This window comes from Lepidochelys kempii, chromosome 1 (assembly GCF_965140285.1).
Source record: "Lepidochelys kempii isolate rLepKem1 chromosome 1, rLepKem1.hap1, whole genome shotgun sequence".
Classification (NCBI taxonomy): Eukaryota; Metazoa; Chordata; order Testudines; family Cheloniidae; genus Lepidochelys; species Lepidochelys kempii.
This window is the reverse complement of record NC_136380.1, coordinates 8,896,710-8,913,880: the sequence shown is the minus strand read 5'-3', so window position 1 is coordinate 8,913,880 and position 17,171 is coordinate 8,896,710. Positions and strand designations below refer to the sequence as shown.

The 17,171-nt window shown below is 49.2% G+C and overlaps 1 pseudogene; it reads right to left on the bottom strand.

Annotated features, from left to right (window-relative positions):
- Window positions 1–323: 323 nt before the first annotated feature.
- LOC140905619 (ecto-ADP-ribosyltransferase 5-like) lies at window positions 324–2,497 on the bottom strand (annotated as a pseudogene).
- Window positions 2,498–17,171: the final 14,674 nt, after the last annotated feature.

Sequence of the window (17,171 nt, the reverse complement as noted above, 5' to 3'; positions counted from 1 at the left end):
ACCAACTGTGCATGGAATTGAGTCAGATGTGAAGGTGCTCAGATACTAGTCATGAGCTCCATACGAGAACCTAGATAAATGGACAAAACACACAGTTAACCCCACTTATTTCTCAACTGGTTTCATGTGACATGTTTGCCTGGTGGGGTTGCTCTCTGCTCTGCACTTCAACACAGAGGGCGAGTCTTTTTCAAAAGAACGAAAAACAAAATTTTTCTTTCTTACCAGAGTTGTAAACACATGTTTTGTTGTTCTCTCCTATGGAACAAACAGAGGGACAATGAAATGGGATCTCCCCAGGTAGAACTTTCAACTGCATTCTACTATTTCCAAAGAACCATAGGAACCGTTGGACTGGATTTAGCCTGGTATCCTGTCTTTGATTGAAGTGAGGCCATGCAGGTCCAGCTTGTGCTCCGGAGGGTGAGGTTATTCCCTTGTCTTTTGGCCACACTGAATATCTCATGGACTGGGATTAACACTTCTTTTTGGCCAGGATCATATGACATGTTCTGGATCTTCATGCCGAAGCACGTCTGGATGGTGAAGAGTGTTCCCTGCTTCCCTGCATTCTTAGTCATAAATGTCTCAGCCACTGATTTATTAATAGATGAAGAGGCAAAGTGTCCGAACCTGATGTCACCCCTCTTGTAGTCCAAAACAGGTAGTCCCCCAGTACACCTCATCACACCTCCCTCGTAAGAGCTGTAAAGCTCTTGTCAAATAATAATGAAAGGCTTTGAACTGGAAACAGTCTATGTAATGAGCTCAAGATACCCCAGCCCCTCTCGCTGCCTCATTAAATACAGCTGGAAGAGCTTTACTGTTGTATTTCGTGGGTCAATATAGGCTAGTAGGCCTATTCCATACTCACCCTCAAAGCTGCTGGGGCGATAAATGTTTCACCTTTTTCCAGTTTTCTGTTGCCTTTTGCCACCCTGTGCTAAACAGTGGGGACATTTCACTCTGTAGCAGTTCACGTGCTTTTTTTTCCTCCATTTCTTCAGCACATCCTAGATATTGGTCATCAAAAGCATCATTCATCATGTTCAGCTCTACCTGACATTCCTTCTCCCAGGGAAAAGGAAACATATGGTCACATTAGCATATGCTACAATAGCACCTAGAGGTCACACCCACCATCAGGGCCCCATTGTGCTCAGCCCTGTACAAACACACTAAGAGATGGCCTCTGCCCTTAAGAGCTTACCTCTAAACAGACAAGATGGAGAAAAGGTGGGAGAAAGGGATGGAACATCTAGTCACTATCATCAGTGTGTTGCTTGGCAAATGGTACATTGGCTCCATGATTTTTTGGGGGGAGTCACGGCACACCCAAGGACCAGTGAGCCCTGTAATCATTTTTAGTTTACACAGAACTTTGTTAGTGTAATAAATAAATATATTATGTCTAGATTAGGGTTAGGAAGAAAGGCAGAAAGGATATATTAATTGGGAAGACAAAGCAGGGGCAACAAAGGACATAGAAGGGAAGGAGCTAAGAGGGACTGAGATCCAAATCCACTCCCACGGGAATATCTAGAAATCACTCCCATTTGCCTCAGTGGGTTGCCATTTCTGTATGCCAGCCATGCACTGCATGCTCCAGGGCTGGCGGTGCCCATGGGAAGGTTCCATCCAACCCATAGAGGATGGCAACACCATTGTGAGGGGTTGTATAAACCCCACACTGGTTAATCAGGGGTCAACATGAACCTGAGCCCCTTTAGACTGAGTGATGGTACCGTGGGGGTGGGTGTTAGGCACAATTGGTGATCAAACCCAACTGGGGTAGCTGGGATTGTCCCCTCTTGGGCTAAAGGCAGAGAGAGGCCTGGAGGACGCTGGGGGCAGTGTGGTGAGTTGCCTCAGGCCAGGAGGATTTTGGAGGCAGTGTTGGTAAAGCCTAGGGGGCATTGGACTGGAGTTTGAGGGGCTGCAGGATGAGGAGAGAGCCTGAGCAAGGCAGAAATTGGTTTAAATTTGTTCTTTTGGTTTGGGATCCTGTTGGAGGATTCCACAGGGGAGCCCTGTGAGCCCAGCCCTGAAAGAAGGGTGAGATGGGAGATGCTGTGTGGACTGGAAAAAGGCTGTGGTAATAAGATATCCCTGAAGGCAGCAGCGAGGAGTCTGATGGCACAGACCTTGGCTGCTGGTCAGAATGTCCCTGGACTGGAACCTAGGGCCTGGGTTCCTCCACCAGCCACTGCAAAATGTGGTGTGGGGCCCTGATTAAACAAACATCTTTCCGGGGTGGTCTCGGTGCACTAGGTCCAGTCTCAGCACCCACGGTTGCACTAGATGACCTCTTGAGGTCCCTTCCAGTCCTACATCTCTATGGGTCTAAGGCAATGTGGCTGCCTGCATAGCCTTGAGCAGAAACACGAGAAAAAAACACGAAGTGCTTCACTGACAAATCTCAAGAGTTTACCTGAGGGGTTCCCAGCCAGGTGTGAAGACAGAAGTATGTCAAGGGGATCAGCAGAGGCCCCAGCATTGTTCCAACACCCCCGGTGCGGCTGCAGGAGAATCCATTGGTAACGTCAGTGGAGATTTGGGAGGAAAGAACACACCAAACCCAAACATCCGCCCGACTGTTTCACTGTGATCCGTTGTTCCACATTCAGTAACTGGGATTTCCCAGGCAGGAATTGCTATCCTACAGATGGCAGCCCAGCCACAATAGAGGTGGGTTTGACCCTGAAATACAGTTCTCAGCTGGATGGGTGGGGAGTAGTTGTAGGGAAATCCTGCTTTCACTTCCTAAAGGATTCTGGGGGGTGGAAATACTGAACCTACTGCTGCTGTGTTACTCGAAAGTGACGTTAAACTGCTGCACGATACACAGAACCTAACAGGCCCGGTAGGTCTGTCGATTGTATCCTGGAGAATGGGGCTAAAATAATGATATAACTGAATAGTTCAGTGCCTCGCCCAACTGCCTGGTCAAGTGTTTGCTCGGTAACAAATTACCTTATACACTCTGTGCCTCGCTCCTAAGTTCTGCCCAGTGGCTAGCAAGGTGATCAACGACGGAGATATCCAACACCAGGGCTGATCCTAGGCCCAAAGGTTAGAGCCACATGGCCCTCTCAGAGACACAGACAGACCTCTGTCACCTGGCCAGGTCAGGGACCCAAACCCCAGCCACACAGCAAACAGACCAACACACAACTCACCAAGTCCCTTTACCTCCATGCACTGAATCCAGAGCTACACCCTGCAAAACTCCCCTGTTTGCCTGCTGAGCTGATCCCTCGTTTAGAGGATACAGTGTGGGGTTGGGTCTTTGGGAGTGGATTTTTCTGGCCCGGGAAAGGGAGCCAGGCTTGGAATTTGGATCCCGGGGGAAAGCCAGAGACATGGGGACTAGGGCATGGCAGTGTCTTGCTCAGGGAAAGCAGGGATAGGCTCACGAATGGGGAGCAACAGGCCTGGGTGTTTACTGGAGGGGGTGGGACTTCCACTGAACACATGGAAATGCCGTCGCTCCCCTGGCCTTTGCCCATAAAGGAGAGGGTATGTGTCAGTGCTCTCCCTCCCTTGGTGTAGCTGAGGGGTTGGCTTGGTGGGGTGACTGCTGAGCTGTACCTGGGGTGATGGGATGGATGTGAGCACAGAGTGAATGGATACAAAATGTAGGGGTGTGATGTGTGTTCTGAACAGGTGGGTGGAAAATGAATCTAAACACACTTCATATTTCTATTAACAACAATGGACCGGGTGATGCTTCTTCGGTTGAAATGGCTCTTCCATGGTAGCTTGACATTGCCAAAAAATATTTGAGCTTTGACACATTTCGGGGGATACAGCCACGTTCTCAATGGTTTACGTTTTCTTTTTTAAGGACCAAATCCCCTTTTTGAATGTCGGCCCAAATAAATGCCTGATTCTCAAGGAGAGAACACCGCCTTTCCACTGTAAAACCCCACATTTGTGTCCTTTCCAAACCTCAGACTGATTTTTTGCACGTTTCCTCTCTCTGTCTCAGCCATCTTCCTGTAGAACCAGTAATGGAGTTGCTCTCCAAAGACTCCGTTGGCTATAACTTCCCCTGGGGTTTCTAGTAGTGCTGAAGGCTCTGCAAAATACTGAATACAGTTCCAGACTCTTAATTTTTCAGACATCTTCTCTAGGGCTGATGGGAGGATAATGTGGATTTTCCCAGTCCCTGCTCCTAGAAATTCTATGATATATCACTAAAATGTGGATAAATTTTCATTCTGTTACAGGATTTTCTTCCCCCTAATGTAGTCTTGTCTCAGCATGGAAGCATGATGTAGGCCTTACTGGAGCCCTACACCTAGTTAACAGTGTGAACCAAATGCTGTGAACCAGAGTAGGCCTGGCCTGAGCAATATAGCAACGCACCAGGTCCTGGCTAACACCAAGTAAGCACGATCCTGATTGGAGATGATGGTACAGGGCTCCCAGAGTTCTCAAGTAACGGCGTGAACACATTCCGAGGAGATGGTAAAGGGACACGCCAATCCTAAATCAGCTAAGGATGGAATGACAGGATAATGGATGGGGATGTTTTGGTGGAACTAGCAGGCATAGGTGCCGACTTCCTGTCTGCCCCGTGGGTGCTCGCCCCCCCCGCCCCTGGCCCTGCCCCTGCACCACCCTCACCTAGCCCCAATTCAACCCCCTTCCCCCAAGTCCCCGCCCTTACCCCGCCTCTTTACTGCCTCCTCCCCCAAGCATGCTGCATCCCCACTGCTCCCCTTCCCTCCCGGAAAGTCCTAAGCACCGCCAAACAGCTGTTAGGCAGTGGGTGGGAAGCACTGGGACAGGGAGGACTGGGGACTTGGCGCGCTTGGGGGAAGAGGAGGAGAAGTGGGGGTGGGGGGATGCTTGGCTGCCAGTGGGTGCAGAGCATCCACTTATTTTCCCCCTTGGGTGCTCCAGCTCCGCAGCACCCACGGAGTTGGCGCCTATACTAGCAGGTACCAGGATAAGGCTGGTAACCATCCACATCTGGAGTGCAATCCGTAACTTGTCTGTATTCATGAATAAAAGGAGAAACCATAGGAGGGGCACCTTTGTCCAGCTGAGGGGGCAGTGTCCCAGTGCACTGACTGAGCTGGTCCACTGTCGCAGGTATACATATGTTAGTGTCCCTGCAGCTCCTATGGGACACTAGGACTGTGCTTTGTTGACAATAAAGCTGGCCGAGCCCTTTCGCTATCGAACCGAGCCTCTGGTCTTTCCTTATGAGTAACACTGAGGGCTGCAGAATCAGCAAGCTGTGCTCTCTGATAATGCATGTAACACTGGAACTCCAAGCATCAGAATTTTAGGATGGGAAGGGTCCTTGAGAGGTCTTCTAGTCCAGTCCTCTGCACTCAGGGCAGGACTAAGTAGTATTTAGACCATCCCTGACAGCTGTTGCTCTAACCTGCTCTTAAATATCTCCAATGACAGAGATTCCACAATCTCCCTGGGCAATTTATTCCAGTGCTTAACCACCCTGACAGTTAGGAAGTTTTTTCTAATATCCAACCTAAACTGCTGTATCTGCAGTTTAAGCCCATTGCTTCTTGTCCTATCCTCAGAGGTTAAGAAGAACAATTTTTCCTCTCCTTCTTGTAATAACCTTTTATGTACTTGAAAACTGTTATCATGTGTCTTCCCCCCCCCACCTTCTCTTCTCCAGAGTAAACAAACCCAATTTTTTCAATCTTCCCTCCTAGGTCATGTTTTCTAGACCTTTAATCACTTTTGTTACTCTTCTCTGGACTTTCTCCAATTTGTCCACATCTTTCCTGAAATGAGGCACCCAATACAGACACAATACTCCAGTTGAAGCCTTATCAGTGTGGAATAGATAGGAAGAATTACTTCTCATGTTTTGCTTACAACACTCCTGCTACTACATAAGAATGGTCATACCAGGCCAGACCAAAGGTCCATCTAGCCCAGTATTCTGTCTTCTGACAGCAGCCAATGCCAAGTGCCCCAGAGTGAATGAACAGAACAGGTAATCACAAGTGATCCATCCCTTTGCCCATTCCCAGGATCCCAGAATGGTGTTTGCTTTTGTTGCAATAGGGTTACACTGTTGATTCATATTTAGCTTGCAATCCACTGTGACCCTCAGATCTCTTTGTGTGCAACTGATTGTTCCTTCCTAAGGGGAGTACTTTGCATTTGTCCTTATTGACTTTCATCCTATTTACTGCAGACTATTTCTCCAGTTTGTCCAGATTATTTTGAAGTTTAATCCTATCCTCCAAAGCACTTGCAACCCCTCCCAGCTTGGTATCATCCACAAACTTTATAAGTGTCCTCTCTATGCCATTATCTAAATCACTGATGAAGATATTGAACAGAACCAGACCCAGAACTGATCCCTCTGGGACCCCACGTGTTATGCCCTTCCAGTATGACAGTGAACCACTGATAACTACTCTCTGGGAATGGTTTTCCAACCAGCTATGCACGCACCTTTATAGTAGCTCTATCTAGGTTGTATTTCCCTTGTTTGTTTATGAGAAGGTCACGCGAGACAGTATGAAAAGGCTTACTAAAGTCAAGATATACCACATCTACTGCTTCTCCCACATCCAAAAGACTTGTAACCCTGTCAAAGAAATATATTAGGTTCATTTGACACAATTCGTTCTTTACAAATCCATGTTGACTATTACTTATCACCTTCTTATCTTCTAGGTGTTTTCAAATTGATTGCTTAATTAGTTGCTCCATTATCTTTCCAGGTACTGAAGTTAAACCAACTGGTCTGTAATTTCCAGGGTTGTCCTTATTCACCTTTTTATAGATGGGCACTATATTTGCCCTTTTCCAGTCCTCTGGAATCTCTCCCGTCTTCCATGACTTTTTGAAGATAATCGCTAGTGGCTCAGATATCTCCTCACTCAGCTCCTTGAGTATTCTAGGATGTATTTCATCAGGCCCTGGTGACTTGAAGACGTCTAGCTTGTCTAAGTAATTTTTAATTTGTTCTTTCCCTATTTTAGCCTCTGAACCCACCTCTTTTTCACTTGCATTCATTATGTTAGACGGCCAACGGCTACTCACCTTTTTGGTGAAAACTGAACCAAAAAAGTCATTTAGCATTTCTTCCATTTCCACATTTTCTGTTATTGTTCACCTCGCTCATTGAGTAACAGGCCTGCCCTGCCATTGGTCTTTCCCTGGCTTCTAATATATTTGTAGAAAGTTTTCTTCTTACCCTTTATGTCTCTAGCTAGTTTAATCTTGTTTTGTGCCTTGGTCTTTATTTTCTCCCTACGTACTTGAACAGCAGCCCTGAGCAGCTGGAATAGCTTAGCAGCCTGGACAGCGTTACCACAGCAACGACATTCGACAGCACTTAACTTATCATACGGCAGATATTTTTCTATATGTTATTTATTTAAGGCGATATCTTGTAGATGTATTGAATAGAACCTTATGTGAGGGGGCTGCTGGTCCCTCACTGAAACTCAGAGGGAGGGTCAACCAAAACACCTCACTTTCTCCTAGACTGAGACAGGGTGGAGGAGAAATTAGGATCATGAGGCTGACAGTCCCCAGAGGCAATGAGAGAGGCCAGTGCTCCAGGTCAGCCTGATTGACAGGGCAGGCAGGTCAATGAGGGAGTCAGGAGCCCGGGGCCTGGGTATGAGCTGGGGCTGCCAAGGGCAGAGTAAAGGAGAGATCCGCGGCCAGAGCTGGGCTGGGGGCAGAGCTGGGGCAGCACAGACCAGTTGCCCCGATGAGGATCCAGGGCTTAGCTGTAGTGGGGAGCTGCGGGCCCAGAGCCAGGCTAGCGGATACCGGCTGTGTCACCTCTAACACTGCAGGCAAGTGCCGTGAGTGACTGGGAGGGACGGGGGAGTGCAGGGATACATCACCCGACAAGAGCCCTTGCAAGCTGGACTCGGAGGGGAAACATGAACCTGACAGGGGAGCTGATGCTGGGGAGAAGGGTCCTGTCACCTAGACCCCGCGGGCATGTGGCCAATGCCAGAGCAGGGGTCTGACCTGCAGTATCAGCGCAGCGCAGCCAGGGCCTGGAAGGGAGGCTTGGGATGTGTGAAGAACAGACTGTGAACTTCCCTTACGTCCCAGAGATGCTGTTTGTGGTTTCCCCATGTCCACAGGGTGGGTTCCTTGTTTCCTTTAACCTTTCCCATTTTCCCCTTATTTCTCTTGCTGCTGCTGTTTAATAAATTAATCAATGGGTCAAGAAAGTCACTGGTGAGGAGAGAGTACGCTGGAGCGGGGCCACCCTAGCCCCTGTCCTAAGTGAACAGCACAAGGTTGGGGGTCAAGCCCCAAGGAATCCTGGGCCCAGCCTTGTTGGGGTTAACACACAGTTGCCAACTTTCATGTGGTTAATAAGCAGCCCGACTTTCACAATAAAACAAAAATCAAGCTAATCCCATTCAAAACAAGGCCAAAACAAGCCAGTCCCTAAGAACCCCAAGACGCTATGTGACTAGATCCCCCCGGTGTGCAGTCTGGGACTGTGGTGGGCCTGCTGGGCACCCCTGACTCTCTTCCCCCCCTTGCCCCTGTTTGCCCCTTGCCCCTGCTTGCCGGGAGCCGATCAAAAATTAAGCAGCAACAAGCTACAAGTCAAAAACCAGCCAACAAGCAACTCCCAAGCCAATTAAGCCAAAAACAAGCCCAATTTCTGCATTTTTTTTGCGGGTTTGGTATGCCTGGTTCCAAGGACTCTGCGACACAGCAGAGTGGAAGGGGAGTCCTTGAGGTCAGGCAGGCCTCTGGGTAAAGGGAGCTGGGGCGAGGACTTATCCTTTCGCTAGCAGATTCCAGGGGTAGTGCAGAAGCCAGGAAAGTTCCCCACAATAGCAGGACCGTTCCCCCACTTACACTTACACACATGGATATAAACAATGAGGAGTACTTGTAGCACCTTAGAGACTAACAAATTTATTTGGGCAAAAGCTTTCGTGGGCTAAAACCCACTTCATCAGATGCATGGAGTGGAAAATACAGTAGGCAGATATATATACACAGTACATGAAAAGATGGGAGTTGCCTTACCAAGTGTGTGTGGGGGGGTCAGTTCTAATGAGACAATTCAATTAAAGTGGAAGTGGGCTATTATCAAGAGGAGGAAAAATCACTTTTGTAGTGGTAATCAGAGTGGCCCATTTCAAACAGTTGACAAGAAGGTGTGAGTAACAGTAGGGGGAAATTAGTTTTTTGTTTTTGTAGTGACCCATCCACTCCCAGTCTTTATTCAGGCCTAATTTGATGGTGTCCAGTTGCTAAATTAATTCCTGTTCTGCAGTTTCTTGTTGGAGTCTGTTTTTGAAGTTTTTTTGTTGTGTATATATGCCTACTGTATTTTTCACTCCATGCATCTGATGAAGTGGGTTTTAGCCCACGAAAGCTTATGCCCAGATAAATTTGTTAGTCTCTAAGGAGCCACAAGGACTCCTCGTTGTTTTTGCTGATACAGACTAACACGGCTACCTGCTCTGAAACCTGTCACACATGGGTATGTCTAGACAGGAGTTTTGAAGTCCTAATTTCAGTGGAGTTCACTGATTGCCAATTAACCCACCTTACAGACACCTTTAAAATGCTAATTTAGACACTTCACAATTGTTTGTTCCTGCTGAGCCCTAGGGTAAAGCACTAACATTTGCCATCTTGAAGACAAGGTGGCATTCCACAGGAGGATAACTACGGTGCTTTAGCTACCTTGCTGTAAAACCCTAATGGAGACAAGTCTCTGGAGTATTAACACCGTGTGACTAGGCAAGGTCAGCTGTGAGTGTGGGGGGAGGAGATGCAGTGGTCACCTTGTGCAGCTACATTAGAGTAAAAACTACAGAGCCCCTTATAGGTGAAAATAACACCTACAAAACTGTGCCAGTAAAAGAATGCCATACGGCTCTCAGTGTTTTTCCTCCAAAGTGAACCAGTTCTTACTTTGGCTGTGACAGAAGTAAAATATTGAACAGACTCAGTAATGCCAACTGGCTAAGAACTGTGCACATCCTATTACGTTAACGTGTTGCCCTGTTTCTGGGAGAGCCCCAATTCAAGTCCTTCCTCCACCTGATAGGAGAAGAGTTTTGAAAAGGTATCAATCACCTTTGGGGGGAATGCCCTAGCAACTGGCCTATGGAATACTCTGGTGTGGGGCTCCCTCAGTCTCTCCTGTTGATGGTGTGCCCCTGGGGATACATAATTTTAAAAATGCATTGGAGGAGGGGGATGGGAGCCTGGGATTCCCACAGCCAAGGCAGGTGCCAGAAACACTAGGGTACAGGGTCTCTCTCACACTTGCTCTCTCTCTTAGGCCAATGATTGTTTCACTACATCTAAGCATGGGAATGACTGTATAGACCAATGGCTGGTGCCCTCACCACCTAAGTGCTAGGCTCTAGTTCAAATCCGTCTCTCTCTCTGGTAGATGTGGGGGAGTGTGTTCCTGCCTGTCCCAGGTAATACCCTAACTACTGGGCTTGAAGTTAGGGAGGAAGTCCTCATATTACCTCCCAACCCCTATTTTTTCTGTAAGCTTCTTTATAGGGGCTGTCAAGGCTGAGTCCCCACTCTGTCACTCCGAGTGCCGAAGGTGGGGGGCCTGCAAGGATTCTAAAAATTAATACTGGCCACTCCAGGCTCGTATTACACTCCCAAGGCTTCAGCTTTTCTCTGACCTTGTCTTGGTAAATGCTGCCACCACCCAAATGCAAAAAAACCCTTTTGAAACCAGGAAGGAGCACTTAGGAATTCCTCCCTGTGAGGTACCCTCAAGCCCTTTCACCCTCCCCCCCTTCCCCCACCACAGGGAAGAGCTGAGAAAGAAAACAAAGGAAATTAGCTGTGACTACCAGCTAATCAACCAATGTGCACAAACCTCTTAGGACACCAAAAATCTAATCCTGTTCTTAAAAAAGGTTAACTTTATTAAAAACAAAAAGGAAAAAAAATACATCTGGAACTTAGGCTTTTTGCTAGATCTTAAAAGAAACAATTACAAAAATTACATACAGCTAAAGCAAATACAATTTATTAAACAGCAATCTCCCTGCACTGGGCCCACTGCCCAGGGTCCCCCTCACTCTCTCCAGCGGCTCCAGACAGCTCCAGCACGGCTGCTGCTCTGCCTCCAGCTCCCTGGGCTGCTTCTCTGGCCCCTCTGCCTCTGGTTGCTGCAGCTCTACTCCCAGCACAGGTCTGCTCTCTGGGCTGCTTCTCTGGTTCTCTCTGGCTGGCGCGGCTCTGCTCCCCAGCTCGGCTCGGGCTCTGACTCTCTTCTTAGCTCGGCCCCACTCTGTCTGACCCAGGTAATTCCAGCTCACCCGGAGGGTGGGACCCCCTGGCCTCCTGACTCCCTGATTAGCTGCCCACCATGTCAATCAGGCTGACTTGGAGCATTGGCCTCTCCCTATTGCCCCTGGGGACTGTCAGTCTCATGGTCCTGATTTCCCATCAACTCTTCCCCTTTCTTTTGGTACTGGGAACTAGCCAACCAAAACCCCCCACTGAGTTTTAGTAAGGAGCCAACAGTCCCCTCACGAACACATTGATAAAGTTTTTACACTTGGAGTAGAAAGTGGATTTGCTGGTTTTTGGGTAAAAGTGCAAATTAATTAGAATTCCAATAAAACCAGAGAGAACGCTGGAGTGTGCCCATGCAGTGAACTAGATTCTCTTTCTATCACTGCCTGTCAGACAGGCAGAACTTCAGAGGGTAAAACACAGGGTATAAAAGCAGTCCGTACATTGGACTGCAAAACTGACCAGAATGCTGGCTCTGGGTTAATCTCAGTTTCGCCTTAAATACAGACTTACCAAACTAGGCAAAACATATTTTGTACCCAATAAAATATGTGTTATCATTCAAGAGTTACTTCAATCTCATTTGCTTTAGCAACCACCCTTTTTTTAGAAGAAGAGTTATTTTATGTGTAGCCAATCATTTTAGTTTATTATTCATTTATTGTGTAATGTTATAATTAATCAATATGTTATATCATATATATTCATTGTATGTTAATTAGAGTTAATTTTTAGGATTATAAAAGGATAAGATTGATCCGTATTTAGAGGAGCCAAGTTTTAGATGTAAGACAGGCTGAAACGCAAGGCCTGTAGGCTGAGGCTGTAAGATTTTAGCTTAGCTATTTTAGGCCTTGGAGACAAGAAACGAGGACCATAAGTAGGGTTGCCAACTTTCTAATCACACAAAACTGACCATACCTGCCCTGCCTCTCCTCCGAGGCCCCGCCCCTTTCTCTCCATCCCCCCCTCCGTTGCTCACTCTTCCCCACCCTCACCCACTTTCACCAGGCTGAGGCAGGGGGTTGGGGTGCGGGAGGTGGGTGAAGGCTCCGGCTGGGGTTGTGGGCTCTGGGGTGGGTCTGGGGATGAAGGGTTTGGGGTGTGGGAGAGGGCTCCAGGCTGGTGCAGGGAGATTTGGGTGCGGGCTCCAGGTGGGGCCAGAAATGAGGGGTTCAGAGTGTGGGAGAGGGCTCCAGGCTGGGGTAGAGGTTTGGTGTGTGTGTGTGGGGATGAGAACTCCAGCTGGGTGTGCAGGCCCTGGGGTGGGCCAGGGATGAGGAGTTTGGGGTGGAGGAGGTGGCTCTGGGCTGGGGCAGGGGGTTGGGGTACAGGGGGGGTGAGGGCTCTGGCTGGGGGTGTGGGGTCTGGGGTGGGGCTGGAGATGAGGAGTTTGGGGTGCAGGAGGGTGCTGGGGCAGGGGTTTTGCTGGGGGTGAGGGCTCCGGGAGGGAGTTTGGATGAGGGAGGAGACTCTGGTCTGGGGCAGGGGCTTGGGGTGCGGGGTCCCGGTGGGACTTACTGCGGCTCCTAGGAAGCAGCCACCAGGTCCCTGCAGCCCCTAAACACATGGGCGGCCAGGGAAGTGCTGCGTGCTAACCTTGTGCCTGCAGGCGCCACCTCTGTAGCTCCCATTGGTCATGGTTCCCAGCCAACGGGAGCTGTGGAGCTGACCCTCGGGGCTGGGACAGCGCACGGAGCCCCCCTGGCCCCTCTTCGTCTAGGGGCTGCAGGGACCTGACGGCCATTTCTGGGAGCCACGCGGAGCTAGGGCAGGCAGGGAGCCTGCCTTAGCCCTGGGACTCCGCTGCGCCACCGATCGGACTTTTAATGGCCCGGTCGGCGGTGCTGACCAGAGCCACGAGGGTCCCTTTTCGACTGGGCGTTCCGGTCGAAAACCGGAAGCCTGGCAACTCTAACCATAAGCCAATGACCAGAAAATAACCTGCTTATGAATGTTTGTGTTGTCACTACCCTAGGTCTTTATGTGTTCCTAGAGACTCTAAATCTGAAGCAAGTAGCAGAGGTGACATTCCCTCTGTTTAGCATGAAACTGTAGCCACCGCAGCCGAACCCACAGTGGTGTAATAATAATAAGGGAATGGTTTATGTACTCCTACTTTTGAAAATCAATTGATAATCATGCAAGTAGGAGAATCATGTCATGCTCACAGTAACTAACAGAGGGAACTTTCTGTTTTTGCTTATGCTTGCTATTGCATTCATTGTGTGGTTTTGCGTGTCTGTCTATGTGATGTAATAACTGAGCTCAGGGTATGTCTACACTACGAAATTAGGTCGAATTTATAGAAGTCGGTTTTTTAGAAATCGGTTTTATATATTCGAGTGTGTGTGTCCCCACAGAAAATGCTCTAAATGCATTAAGTGCATTAACTCAGCGGAGTGCTTCCACAGTACCGAGGCAAGCGTCGACTTCCGGAGCGTTGCACTGTGGGTAGCTATCCCACAGTTCCCGCAGTCTCCGCTGCCCATTGGAATTCTGGGTTGAGATCCCAATGCCTGATGGGGCTAAAACATTGTCGCGGGTGGTTCTGGGTACATATCGTCAGGCCCCCGTTCCCTCCCTCCCCCCGTGAAAGCAAGGGCAGACAATCATTTCGCGCCTTTTTTTTCTGAGTTACCTGTGCAGACGCCATACCACGGCAAGCATGGAGCCCGCTCAGGTAACCGTCACCCTATGTCTCCTGGGTGCTGGCAGACGCGGTACGGCATTGCTACACAGTAGCAGCAACCCCTTGCCTTGTGGCAGCAGACGGTACAGTACGACTGGTAGCCGTCATCGTCATGTCTGAGGTGCTCCTGGTCGCCTCTGTGAGGTCGATCAGGAGCGCCTGGGCAGACATGGGCGCAGGGACTAAATTTGGAGTGACTTGAGCAGGTCATTCTCTTTAGTCCTGCAGTCAGTCCTATTGAACCGTCTTATGGTGAGCGGGCAGGCGATACGGACTGCTAGCAGTCGTACTGTACCATCTTCTGCCGAGCAGCCATGAGATGTGGATGGCATGCACTCCTTCTGCACCGTCTGCTGCCAGCCAAAGATGTAAAAGATAGATGGAGTGGGTCAGAACAAGAAATAGACCAGATTTGTTTTGTACTCATTTGCCTCCTCCCCTGTCTAGATCACACTGCAGTCACTCACAGAGAAGGTGCAGCGAGGTAAATCTAGCCATGTATCAATCAGAGGCCAGGCTAACCTCCTTGTTCCAATAAGAACGATAACTTAGGTGCACCATTTCTTATTGGAACCCTCCGTGCAGTCCTGCCTGAAATACTCCTTGATGTACAGACACACCCTTTGTTGATTTTAGCTCCCTGAAGCCAACCCTGTAAGCCGTGTCGTCAGTCGCCCCTCTCTCCGTCAGAGCAACGGCAGACAATCGTTCCGCGCCTTTTTTCTGTGCGGACGCCATACCAAGGCAAGCATGGAGGCCGCTGAGCTCATTTTGGCAATTAGGAGCACATTAACCACCACACGCATTATCCAGCAGTATATGCAGCACCAGAACATGGCAACGCGATACCAGGCGAGGAGGCGACGTCAGCGCGGTCCCGTGAGTGATCAGGACATGGACACAGATTTCTCTGAAAGCATGGGCCATGACAATGCATGCATCATGGTGCTAATGGGGCAGGTTCATGCTGTGGAACGCCGATTCTGGGCTCGGGAAACAAGCACAGACTGGTGGGACCGCATAGTGTTGCAGGTCTGGGACGATTCCCAGTGGCTGCGAAACTTTCGCATGCGTAGGGGCACTTTCATGGAACTTTGTGACTTGCTTTCCCCTGCCCTGAAGCGCATGAATACCAAGATTAGAGCAGCCCTCACAGTTGAGAAGCGAGTGGCGATAGCCCTGTGGAAGCTTGCAACGCCAGACAGCTACCGGTCAGTTGGGAATCAATTTGGAGTGGGCAAATCTACTGTGGGGGCTGCTGTGATGCAAGTAGCTCACTCAATCAAAGATCTGCTGATATCAAGGGTAGTGACCCTGGGAAATGTGCAGGTCATAGTGGATGGCTTTGCTGCAATGGGATTCCCTAACTGTGGTGGGGCTATAGACGGAACCCATATCCCTATCTTGGCACCAGAGCACCAAGCCGCCGAGTACATAAACCGCAAGGGGTACTTTTCGATAGTGCTGCAAGCTCTGGTGGATCACAAGGGATGTTTCACCAACATCAATGTGGGATGGCCGGGAAAGGTGCATGATGCTCGCATCTTCAGGAACTCTGGTCTGTTTCAAAAGCTGCAGGAAGGGACTTTATTCCCAGACCAGAAAATAACTGTTGGGGATGTTGAAACGCCTATATGTATCCTTGGGGACCCAGCCTACCCCTTAATGCCATGGCTCATGAAGCCATACACAGGCAGCCTGGACAGTGGTCAGGAGCTGTTCAACTACAGGCTGAGCAAGTGCAGAATGGTGGTAGAATGTGCATTTGGACGTTTAAAGGCGCGCTGGCGCAGTTTACTGACTCGCTTAGACCTCAGCGAAACCAATATTCCCACTGTTATTACTGCTTGCTGTGTGCTCCACAATATCTGTGAGAGTAAGGGGGAGACGTTTATGGCGGGGTGGGAGGTTGAGGCAAATCGTCTGGCTGCTGGTTACGCGCAGCCAGACACCAGGGCGGTTAGAAGAGCACAGGAGGGAGCGGTACGCATCAGAGAAGCTTTGAAAACCAGTTTCATGACTGGCCAGGCTACGGTGTGAAAGTTCTGTTTGTTTCTCCTTGATGAAACCCCCCGCCCCTTGGTTCACTCTACTTCCCTGTAAGCTAACCACCCTCCCCTCCTCCCTTTAATCATTGCTTGCAGAGGCAATAAAGTCATTGCTGCTTCACAGTCATGCATTCGTTATTCATTCATCACACAAATAGGGAGATGACTACCAAGGTATCCCAGGAGGGGTGGTGGAGGAGGGAAGGAAAATGCCACACAGCACTTTAAGCACAGCACTTTAAAAGTTTACAACTTTAAAATTTATTGAATGACAGCCTTCTTTTTTTTGGGCAATCCTCTGTTGTGGAGTGGCTGGTTGGCCGGAGGCCCCCCCACCGCGTTCTTGGGCATCTGGGTGTGGAGGCTATGGAACTTGGGGAGGAGGGCGGTTGGTTACAGAGGGGCAGCAGTGGCAGTCTGTGCTCCAGCTGCCTTTGCTGCAGCTCAACCATACACTGGAGCATACTGGTTTGGTCCTGCAGCAGCCTCAGCATTGAATCCTGCCTCCTCTCATCACGCTGCCGCCACATTTGAGCTTCAGCCCTGTCTTCAGCCCACCACTTACTCTCTTCAGCCCGCCACTTACTCTCTTCAGCCCTCCACCTCTCCTCCCGGTCATTTTGTGCTTTCCTGCACTCTGACATTATTTGCCTCCACGCATTCGTCTGTGCTCTGTCAGTGTGGGAGGACAGCATGAGCTCGGAGAACATTTCATCGCGAGTGCGTTTTTTTTTTCTTTCTAAGCTTCACTAGCCTCTGGGAAGGAGAAGATCCTGTGATCATTGAAACACATGCAGCTGGTGGAGAAAAAAAAAGGGACAGCGGTATTTAAAAAGACACATTTTATAAAACAGTCGCTACACTCTTTCAGGGTAAACCTTGCTGTTAACATTACATACATAGCACATGTGCTTTCGTTACAAGGTCGCATTTTGCCTCCTCCCACCGCGTGACTACCCCCTCAACCTTCCCCCCTCCCTGTGGCTAACAGCGGGGAACATTTCTGTTTAGCCACAGGCAAACAGCCCAGCAGGAATGGGCTCCTCTGAGTGTCCCCTGAAGAAAAGCACTCTATTTCAACCAGGTGACCATGAATTATATCTCACTCTCCTGAGGATAACACAGAGAGATAAAGAACGGATTTTGGTTGA